We start from the raw sequence: 11801 nt of genomic DNA on the forward strand, positions 1-11801 counted from the left end.
AAAATTTATGATCACAGTATGGCAATTAGGCGTTTAAGTGACTTAGTAGAATTATTGATGCATGTCGATTTTTATTATTGACATTTTGAAACTTAATTATTTACAGCAATAAAACATCTTGATTGCCAAGGCACTGTTTTCTAGAACTTGTTGAAAATATATAATGGAAAACATACTAAGATACTTAATTAAGTATGCTCAGATTCATATAGAACATGAATATGACATCACAAAGATGTTGCGCAGGCTCCACCTTCTGTGCTTTTTCAGTCGTATAGCAGTCTGAAAATCGGTTTTATTGTTTCAAACCAAAACTTTGTAATTGGTCATACTGGAGTCGAAATAATTTCTATAAGACATGTTGTGTAACTTGGGTTGTTGGGAAGGAAGTTCTATCAGAAGCTCAATGCATCCCGCAACGGCTTCGTGCCGGAGCTTAAATATGCAGGGAGGCCTCTTGACGGACGGACGTGAGGTGATCGAGAGGTGGAAGCAGCACTTTGATCAGCACCTGAACGGCGTGGAGAACGTAGGCATGGGAGCCCACGGCAACGGAGGAAACGACGACTCCAGTGCAGCGAAGGACGGAAATAAACCAAGGAAGTCAAGGATGCCATTCACCAGCTTAAAACCAACAAAGTAGTTGGCAAGGATGGTGTCGCAGCTGAACTCATCAAGATGGGCTCAGAAAAGTTGGCCACCTGTCTGCATCGTCTGATAGTCAGGATCTGGGAATCCGAACAGCTACCGGAGGAGTGGAAGGAAGGGGTAATCTTCTCCATTCACAAGAAAGACGACCATTTTAAATGTGAGAACTTCAGAGCGATTGCTATTTTGAATGCTGCCTACGAAGTGGTATCTCAGATCATTTTCCGTCGTCTATCACCTAAAACGAATGAGTTCGTAGGAAGTTATCAAGCTGGCTTCATCGACGGCCGGTCGACATCGGACCAGATCTTTACCGTACGTCAAATCCTCCAGAAATGCCGTGAATACCAGGTCCCAACGCATCACCTGTTCATCGACTTCAAAGCGGCATACCATAGTATCGACCGCACAGAGCTATGGAGAATCATGGACGAAAACGGCTTTCCTGGGAAGCTGACTAGACTGAATAAAGCAACGATGGATGGTGTGCACAACTGCGTAAGGGTTTCGGGTGATCTATCCGGTTCATCCAGGCACTAATAAGCATGAGCTTTTATAGTTGTGGAGTGAAGAATCAAGTCAAGTGTTCAATTATTTGTATGCCCTCGACCTACCAAACAACTTTGCTGAAGACATTGTCTCTGTATAACAAAAAAAATGTGTGTAACCAAGATCCATGGATATATGTATGAAACTAGCTGTACCCGGCAAACTTTGTCTTGCCTACTGCGTTTTTTGACGTTTCAAGTTTCTTGCCAAGACCAAGTCCCCGGTCACAAAATGTATGAAAACCCGATTTTCAAAAACTCTCAATTTTCCCAAGTTTTTGGCCTCATAAATCTTCCTTGGGTGAAAACTTACAAAACAAAACTTATGCGCGGTTATGTGTGGATAGATAGGGTAAATGTACCAATAGTGGTACTATTAGTAGTTCCATGTAGTAAAATAATTGAATAATAGTGACAAAACCACAATCTAACCACAATGGCCGAAATAGTGCTAAATTGCCACTACCACCACTATTGGTACTACTTCCACTAAGGGAGCTTTCACCCTACACACCCGTACAAAAGTTTGGGGTCACCCCCTCAAAAACATGGAAATGTTTTTCGGTCATATCTCAGTCATCTTTCATTTAATCTACTCGTGCTTAGACTCTACCGAAAGATAAAGGGTTAGATTTGATTCGTAGGTACTTAGACCAAGCCCACGCATGGGCTCAATCAAGCGTTTTAACGTTAAGTAGAACCCCGAACAAAGTAGTGAACCGCACCGGTCGCTGCTAAGTAGGGCTCGAAAGCGAAAAGTTTACGTACGGTTCGTAGCAGGGCTTAGAATACAGAGAAACGCAAACTACGGTCTCTATCCGTAGGCTCGTGCGTTGTCTCGCGTTTAGCTCTCTTGGTAGCGTAAAGAGGAGACGAAAGAACGTGAGTATGGATTTGTTGCCAATCGTTTCAGTTTGTTGTAGGTAGTTTCTGGAGAATGATTTTCTTGTTTTGTATAGGTAAAGTTTTTTTTCAGTTTGTATCAAATATTTGTTTAGGATTTGCGATTGGTGGTTTGTAACTAAAAGGTTGCGGCTGAGTATAGAATTAGCTGATGTTTTTTTTTTTTTTTTTTCCTCCCCTGTTGGGGAAATTAAGCCACTGCGTCCAATAGGCTGAACTTTTGTGGCATGATTACTTTCATCAAACTTATCGCAGGCTGTTAGAAGACAGCTTCTACTATGACCAGAATTGAAAACTGTTGACATACGCGAAGTTGTAAAGGAAACAACTACGTTATAAATGTGTTTTACACACCGGTCTAGAATATTATAAGGAAAATTCAGGGGATGTAATTATTCAATTAACCTAATTATTAAAAAGATGCTCAAAATCTCAAATTCAGAAAAAAATGTTGCAAGAAAGGCAACATGGATATCGAAGAGATAAATATTATCTATCTATATATATATATAAATGCAGTGGCATACGTGGGACCGCACATAACTTGTGAACAGAAGGTCCGATTTTGATCGTCTTAGTTTTGTTCTATTAGTTTTCACCCAAGGAAGGTTTATGAGGCAAAAAATATGGAAAAAATGAGAGTTTTTGAAAATCGACCTTCAAAACATTTAGTGACTTGATCTTGGATAGAAACAGTTTTGGTTGCGACTGTGATGGAATGTAACTTGAAAATGGCTTTTTCAGTCTCGACATAATTCAAATACTGCTATTTAATTTCGTTTAATTTGGACGAAATTAAATAGCAGTATTTGAATTTTGTCGAGACTGAAAAAGCCATTTTCAAGTTACTTGGATATAAACTTGAAACGTCAAAGACGCAGTAGGCAAGACAAAGTTTGCCGGGTACAGCTAGTTTTAGATAAAAATCCAACCCACAAGCCGTACAGTAGCAATAAACATGAACATGAACTCCGGGATTAAAAACAATCACACATTCTTGAGAAAATAATATCTTTAAACGCACCAAACTGGTGCAAATCTCCAAGGGAATTATTTATTTGAGTTTAATTTTTACTAACAGTTTTCAGTCTTATCCAAAACCCCTTACAAAAATGAGCACAGATAATTATACTAAATAATATTTGCAATAACACCACAGAAATACACAACATATTGCAATGATTTACAAAAGTGCAAAAAACCGATGGTACGGATAGAATAGAGACCACCGGTGCGCAAAGGCGACCGATCATTATTTTACTCACATGGAAACGAACGACCGGTGCGAAAATGGGTGGATAACGAAATTAAAAATTGTTAACGACGTGCTGTTGCGTGTGTAGTATGAAGCCCATGAGTGGGCTTAGTCTAATCACTTCTCCATTTAGCCTAGTGGTTAAGGCTATGGATCGCCGATCCGGAGACGACGCGTTCGATTCCCGTTCCAGTCGGTGAAATTTTCTCGACTTTTGCACGGGAGTGTATATCATTTGAGGGGCCCAGATACAAAGATGTGCAAGTGATCATTTTGTCAATTTTGTCCTGAGCATATAGACATTTTTTCAGATTTCAAGCTTTCAGGAACATTTTTGAGATTCTTTTTACGATGCTTAGAAAAATTACAATAAATCAGAGAAAAATGGGTCAATTTTGAAACTCCATACATTTTGTATGAGATGAGAAATTGGTGAAAAACCTTGAACCTCATTTACTCGAAAGTGGTTTTTTTGTCACTGACACCCCTTTGTTTCTAACCCACTCATTTGTGCGTTAGTGAATATACTTGAACATCAGAATCAGGAGATAAAAAGAATTTTATTTGGGGTCCAAATGGACCCCGAATATACAAAACCAACTTTCACACGAAATAAAAACCCAAGCATGGGACCGTACACCCGTACAAAAAGTGTGACATTGGAGGAGGGGGTTGTGTTTGAAAAAAGTCGATTTTTGCTTGACATAATTTGTGTATCACCCCCTATGCCATGAATTCATTTTCTTGTTTGCTTAAAATCAATAATAGATCTAGATCTAGTTTGCAGGTATTACAAAATGGGGTTAATATGTTATGCTAAACCAGTTTACCATTATTCCAAAGTTGCTTGGGGTCCAAATTTAACCCAGGTTACTATTAGAGGTGTTAACGGATGCATGTGTTTCATACCTACAACAAGTTACCATGTTGGTAGCAACGTTGAGGTTATTAATTCTCGGAAACAGGAAAACTTATGATAGGAAAATAATTTGGAATGACGCAACTCAAACGGTATTTAATGATTCCAACTCGAAAATGGCTATTTCAGCCTCGACAAAATTCAAATACTGTCATTTAATCTTGTCAAATCTTTCGATCGCATATAAGACCTTCATCAGGGACTCAATAATCACCGATTCTTCGTCCACTCGTCCAGTGTGTTCTGTTGAACAAAGGTTGTCCAGCGGATTGAATTTTTCTCTCACAGAATTTAACGGTTGGGATTAGCTAGCAGTGGGTCAACCCTTCCGGAATTTTACCGCTCTGTTATTTGACACCTCACGCTTGATCGCTCGCCATTGATTGATTCGATGAAGATTTTTCGGAATAAATGCTTCATTTTTTTTATCCTCGAACAGCAAAAGTGTGGTGGAACAAAAGTGAAAAAAATATGTGTAACGACCATATTGGCGAATCATCCAAAGATTATTCAAAACTAAATGTAGAACACATTATTGTTTTAGGGCATTAACTAATAATGCATGGCCCAGAAAATAGTTCCTAGACAGAAATTGTCCTCAATTATTGCTAAATCATGGCAGCAAGCCCGATGCCACTTGTTCTCCCATCCTGTTTCCTATCTAGCTCCCATTGGACTACATTATCGTTTCGGGCTACGAAAGTTCTATGCTTCAATTTGTTACTACCAGACTCGAGTATTTTGTGCTGCTCCACTCACACACTTTGGGCAATATTAAAACGACGGCAGTCTACGTTTGGTGAACTGTTTCCATTATTTTCAGTTTTGGGACGGTAACTTTCTGTGTTCGATACTATTGCACCTCTGACTGGAAAATTAAGGTTGTGCTTGGCTCTGAACAACTCCGAAGTGTAAAGCAGAAGTTTCTACATTTTAAACAGTGTATTTGCAACGTAGAAAACTCCGCATGAATTTTCCGTTATTTTATTATTACGCGTTTCATAAAAAATGGACAAGTTTTATTTCGAACAAAACATTAATTCTATTTGTAAAACAATCTCTTAAGCAACACTCACAATCAATGTTGCCCTTCAATTTCCATTGACTGCTGTATTCAATCGTAGACCGTACACTAATTGTACGATATCATATTCCTCGAAGACCCGGCCATCTATCATCACTGACTGCCACATGCTAGTGCAAATCCACCATCACCATTCGTTAGCAGAGTTAGATTTTCCAGAAAATCATCCCTTGAGGCACGTTGTGGCCTTCTCCATCGCGTTGCAGAGGTAGAAATCACTTCCAGGAACAATGCTAAAGCTTTTGCTCGGATGTAGATCTCTTGGACGAAGTTATCAGAATTATTGTTAGCGAATTACTTCTCCCATTCTCTCACAAATTTTCAAAATCAGATTATCGGAGATGCAAGCTTCAAAAACTAAGAGAAAAATAAACTCTGAAATCCATTGGAACCCAACAGCCAGATTTAAGATTTAAACTGACCTAAGAAACGGCATCAAGAGGTGCGAAAACGGCAACATTGGTTTGGTTTTCATTTTTTGGTGAATGCGCACACTGTACAGCTTGATAAAAAAAAACGATAAGAAATATGTACCAACCAAGAGACGCACCCATCAGCTACCACTGAGTTTTCCAGCAACCATAAGACTGGTGGTGTTGGGTTGAGATTTCTCCCCGTTGCTCTGCCAACAAATGCAAGCTGAACGAGGTTGTTTTTTCGCGGAGTTATTTGTATAGAGGAGAGGTTTGGGCGAAGGTTAGCGTAAAGAAAAAGTTCGTTGCTCATTTAGGGGGTTCATGAGTTTGCGGTGTGCATGAAACGTTACTATTTATTTCCCTTTTCTAAAGAGGTTAATTTTCCTTTCTGCAGAAGATGTTTATTAGCAAATTTCTCCGAAGATCCACCGTAAGCTTTTAAGTGCAACAAAGGTAAATCACTGAGATGGGAATAGTTCAGGAAATGGAAGCTGCAGTCGTAAATTATCCTAGGGAGGAAATAAAAAACTTTCTTCAAAAGGCATCAAGACTAGCGAAGCTCTAACAAGTACGATCGAAATAAATGCACTATGAACGTTTTTTTTCTGCGTTGCAAGATGGTGAGCCAACAACGTAGAGGGAGCATCCAGAATAGTTCTGGTCCTAAGCAGTTCCTACTTCATGCTTCTACGCGTCCACGGATGACGTTGATCTCCAGATAGATTGTGCATGCTCAGCTGATACCTTCTAATACCTGGCACAGCCTGAACAATGTTGTTCTTCTGACTCTAGTATATTAAGGATAAGGATACACGTTCAAAAGCGCCTGCGCCTGCGGTTCAAACACCGTTTGTTCTGGCATTCGTGTGCGTTGATATACTGTCTAGCAAACTCTTTATTGCTGCGAATATCGTCGAAATATTGTGTGTTAAACCATCCAATAATTTGTTCTCAGTACAATTATTTACTTTTTGTTCGATCGCGCTCGTGATAGTGTAGAAGTTTTTCGTGTTAGTACTTGCATTATCCTGGAATTGCAATTAACATCAATCGTCTCCGGTATTGTGCCTGCATTAGTCAATATTTTTTTTTTTTTTTTTTTTTTTTTTTTTATTGAAAGAAACTTACAAACTAATTTACAATGTCTGTTAGTTGGATTAGTTGGGTTAGTTCAGAATTTCTACAAGTATATTTCTTGATCGATTTGGTGGAGCTGTGCTATATACGTATTGTATGTATTTACTAAAAACGAGTACAATTTTTTCTCTTTCTGCTTGACTAAATTCTTTTAATTCAGGGAACTGAAATTTGTCGAAACTTTGTGAGTTTATTTTTCTCGGATTGATTTTTTTAAGATTTTCTAAGCAAATTTCCCACATCAAATTTACAGAACAACATTCAGAAAAAAGATGCGACAACGTTTCAATCATTACATTGCAATGTCTACATAAATTGTTGGAACTGCGACCGTGCCTAAAAAATGAATCCATGTTTGGAATTTTTTCATTCGCCATTAAATAATAAATTGACTTTTCTTCTGAATTCATTACTCTTGACATGCTTATGTTCCTCCAGATAAAATTCCATGATTTATTAGGATATTTTAATGAAATTTCAGCTGGCTGTTTATTAGATATATAATGATCATACAACAACTTACATGAGAAGCGGTCCATTAATTGTTGAGGAATGGAATGCAGCTCCGATTTGAGGAAACGTACAAAATCGAAACTTGCCGGAATGGTAACACTTTGTTGGTTCAAAAATTGATTAACAATAAAAGATTTATCATATTCACAAGTTACAAAAGTATTTATGATCAAAGACCAGCATTTACTTTCAGGATCATGAAGCCCTAAACCACCTGATTTCCGAGGTAATGTCAACTGATAGAATGAAATTCTCATTCCATGATTTTGCCAAAGAAATATTCCAATCATGCTTTTGAGCTTTGCGCAATATTTATTGTTCAGCTTTATCACAGAGGCAATATACCATGCTCTGGACAAAGCAAATGTGTTAACAAAGATTTGTTTTTGAATTAAATTCAGTTTTCTTGGCTGATTAATCTGAAGAACTACAGAAACATTTTGTATCACATTTTTCCAATTTTCATCTGTCATTTGTCTAATTGAATTTGTATTGTATTCCCAAAATTTTAATACTACTCGTTATGTTCAACCAATCAGAAATCAATGATATAGAAGGACCAAAACCTATTTCAATAGCTTTCGTCTTATTAAGATTAAGCTGCGCGCCCGACACTTTCCCATAATCAATGAACAGTTGTTTTATTATTTCTAAATCATTTAAATTGTTGATAACCAACGACACGTCGTCAGCATAAGCATTGACTAAATCGAGTTCGTCTGAACAGCTAGCAATAATTTTTTGTAGCAGTGGTTCCAAATAAAGTACAAATAAATGCATGGATATGGGATCACCCTGTCTTACGGATCTGTCCACTTTAATCTCTCTGGATAAACGTCCATTCACAAGTATTTTTGAGTAGGAAACATCTCTAGCAGCTTTCATGAAATCAATAAATTTTTTGTTAACATTCATTGCTTGTAAAGTGTCAAATAAGAAACGGGGTTCTACTCGGTCGAATACTTTTTCCATATCGAAAGAAACCAAAAGAGCTCTTTTCTTTTTATATTGTAGCTCGGTTATTCGATCTCTTATCGAACAAGTTACTTCAAAAATATTACGTTTTGGATTGGCACACTTTTGATTTGAACTGATTAAATCTGGCATAAGTTTATTCAATCTTTCTTTCATAATTCTCGTTACAATTTTGTAATCAAAATTCAAAAGAGTCAGCGGACGATATCCTTCAATCTTGTTGTTTGCGTTCTTTTTCCTAACTAGTACAATCATACCATCGCAAAACTTTTTTTCCATATTTCCATCAATGGCACAATTTACAATTGCTGTAATTTCTGTTTTTATAATGCCCCAACTATTCATGAAAAACTCCTTCGGTAAACCATCCAGACCCGGCGCTTTTTTAGATGCACTATTTTTTATTGCATGATAAACTTCATCTTCTGTTGCTGCATTCATTAAATTTTCATTGTGTATAGGGCACTGCATTGTTTTGATTTTGTATGGGATTTTGACGTTTCTTGGCCTTGTTGTTTACAAAATTTCTGTAAGAGTGAAAGAGAAGGAGAGAATTTCATGCAGTGCCCTATATTGCCGGGGGCAAGTACTTTTTCCGGTCTAAAATCCCTGCCGTCTTCGATTGGACTTGATTTGGAAAACGATTCGAAATGATCAACGATATGTTCCTGAATTACTTCTGCCCTATACTCTTGCCTTCCGCCAACTTCTATAGTTTTGATCTGTGTTTTATTTCGTTTTTTAAATTTTTCGTCTAACTGAAATATTGACATTGGCTCACCACTGAAGTAAATTTCGTTGTTCCTAGATAAAAATGCGCTAAAATCACGTTGAAGCTTTAACATCTTTCCCTTAATTCTGTTTATTTCGGCAATTTTCTGAGTATCGATCAAATAATCATCATACGCTCTGCGCAAAGCAAAATACCAAAATTCCATATTACTGTGAAAGTCCTTGTAAATTGTGCTAGATTTCCATTTCAGAAACGATATAACCTTCGGCTTGGCATACTCCGTCCACCAAACTAACCAATTCCTATAATAACGCCTTTGAGAAGCCCAATACTGCCACTTTTGTTGAAACTCGACACGATTTCTTTCGTCTTCCAAAATCAGAGGTTTGTAGTTCCAAACACCTTTCTCAAACCCTCTTCCTAAATACGGTAACTGGATTTTAACAATAAATGCTTTATGATCCGTAAAAGACGAAACCTGGTATTTTGCGTCAACGATGTTTTTCGAGAGTGAGTTAGATACATAAATTCGATCAATTCTTGAACCAAAGCCACCACGAATAAACGAATACTCTTGTTTATTTCCAAATAAGACTTCCCACGCATCATTCAAACAGAGTGCCTGTCTCAACCTCTTCAACATGGGGCTGAAATTACTTGTATTCTCATTACTGCTATCTTTCGATTTTTCAATGCAATTGAAGTCGCCGCCAAGTATAATCAAATCAGAAGAAATTCGCAAATAGTACGGAAGGGTCTCGTTAAAAAAATGTTCTCTACTTGATCGGTTCGCAGAACCTGACGGTGCATAGACGTTGCAAATGATGACATCATTGTTAAGCCGCAACTTAATTACTCTGGAGTCCAAGCTCCTCTCAACCTCACTACAAGTAATGTGCGACTTGACCGCTATAGCAGTTCCCCTTTTTTCGTGATCAATGTTGTACACAATATCGAACCCATACAGTTCCAAATTTTCATTTTCGACCTCTTGAAACAGTATCACATCTAATTCCACCAACTTTACAAACGTTTTCAGAGAATTGATCTTGTTAGTGTTAGAGATATTGTTCAAATTTATACTAGCTATATTATATGATAGAAGTTTGTTAGTATCAGTGTTAGTAGTCATTGTAATCAGCTTATCGTACTTTCCTTTCTCGTTTCTTCCTTCCTGCTCTCTCCGACGACGTAGACTTCATTGAACAGTCGGTCTCATAGTCCGAAATATCGTTTGCGTCTAGCTTCAGTGCACCAAACAGATTTGAATTCTCCATATGCTTTGTGTTATCGTTTACACCTCCGGTTGGCTTAACCAAGCCATCACTACCACCGATGATGTTGGAAACCCGAATTACTTTGGTAGGTGTAACAAACTCAGATGTTGATTGTTCGGCGATGTTCTCTGTCGATGTTGCAGCTGATTCGGTGGTAGCAATGGTGGTAGTCACGTTGGCCTTGTCTTGGTTAATCTTTTTGTTTAGAGCATTCAAGTTAATCATCCTTGGTTCAACCCAATCCGATGTCGCTGGTCGTTTGGTGGACTTCGATGTAGCCGTAGCCCCTTGAAGCACATCCGCATAACCGGATGCTGCTCTCTGCATTCTCCCGTTCACACTCTTCTGGTTACCAGATATCTGTATCGCTTCCGCACACTTTGCTCCATAGTGAACATGTCTTCCGCAATGCCTACACGTAATCTGTTGGTTTTTGTATGTCACCAGTGTTGAATGACCAGCCATGAAAATGTACGACGGAATGGTAGTCGCCAGTCGAATCCGCAGTTTCCGAATTCCGTTGGGTATTCCTTTTAGCTGAGCCGGGGCCTCCCAAACCTCACTCCTGATCGAGAGAACCTCCCCGTATATCTCCATCTCGCGCCTAATAAAATCATTGTCCATTTGCGGGGGCAAGTCGTGTACCCGAACAATCGTTGCTCCATCATCCATGAGTAGTGAGGAATTCCACGGAGTCATGTCAGTCGATCCTGAGCGACCATTTCAAAAATATCTGAAACTTTGCACAGTTTTTCAATTTCATCTAAATCGCCATTTTTCGATATTAAACCTTCATATTCACTCACGACTAACTTTTCAAAAGGGTGTATGCGAAAATAGTTCAAAAATATTCTAAAAGCTGTACAGCAAAAACGGATTGTTCGATTGTTATGAATTTTTCAGCAAAGTTAGATAACTAAAAGATGATTCCTTAGAAAATATACAGTGTTAAAAATTTAATTTTTTTCCTTTAAAAAAATATGATCTTTGTCACAAAAACTCAAATATCTCAAAACCCTATCTTTTTACCAACGTCAATTTTTTAGGGGAAATGGCCCATTATATCAGCTATCTACCATAAAATTTTGGTGATGGTAAACTGATAAACAAAAAAGTTATGACATTTCAAACATTTCACAATTTTTACATTTAGTAACAAAAAAAAATTTTTTTCTGTGTAAATTATTTCGAGAATTATATTTTGATGTTGATTTTATTGTAAAGGCTACCGCCTGAATTAAACAAATTGTTTTCATGATATTTTTGTTTGATTATTCATAATTGCTGTAGTATCTATTTGAAACTTAGACGCGATCCAGTGTTGTGATCAAAAACATTGAGAGTGTCATACTTTTTATTGTACGTGACTGGTGAAAAAATCCCTTGATAGTGT

Source organism: Aedes albopictus, chromosome 2 (assembly GCF_035046485.1).
Source record: "Aedes albopictus strain Foshan chromosome 2, AalbF5, whole genome shotgun sequence".
In the NCBI taxonomy this organism is placed as follows: Eukaryota; Metazoa; Arthropoda; class Insecta; order Diptera; family Culicidae; genus Aedes; species Aedes albopictus.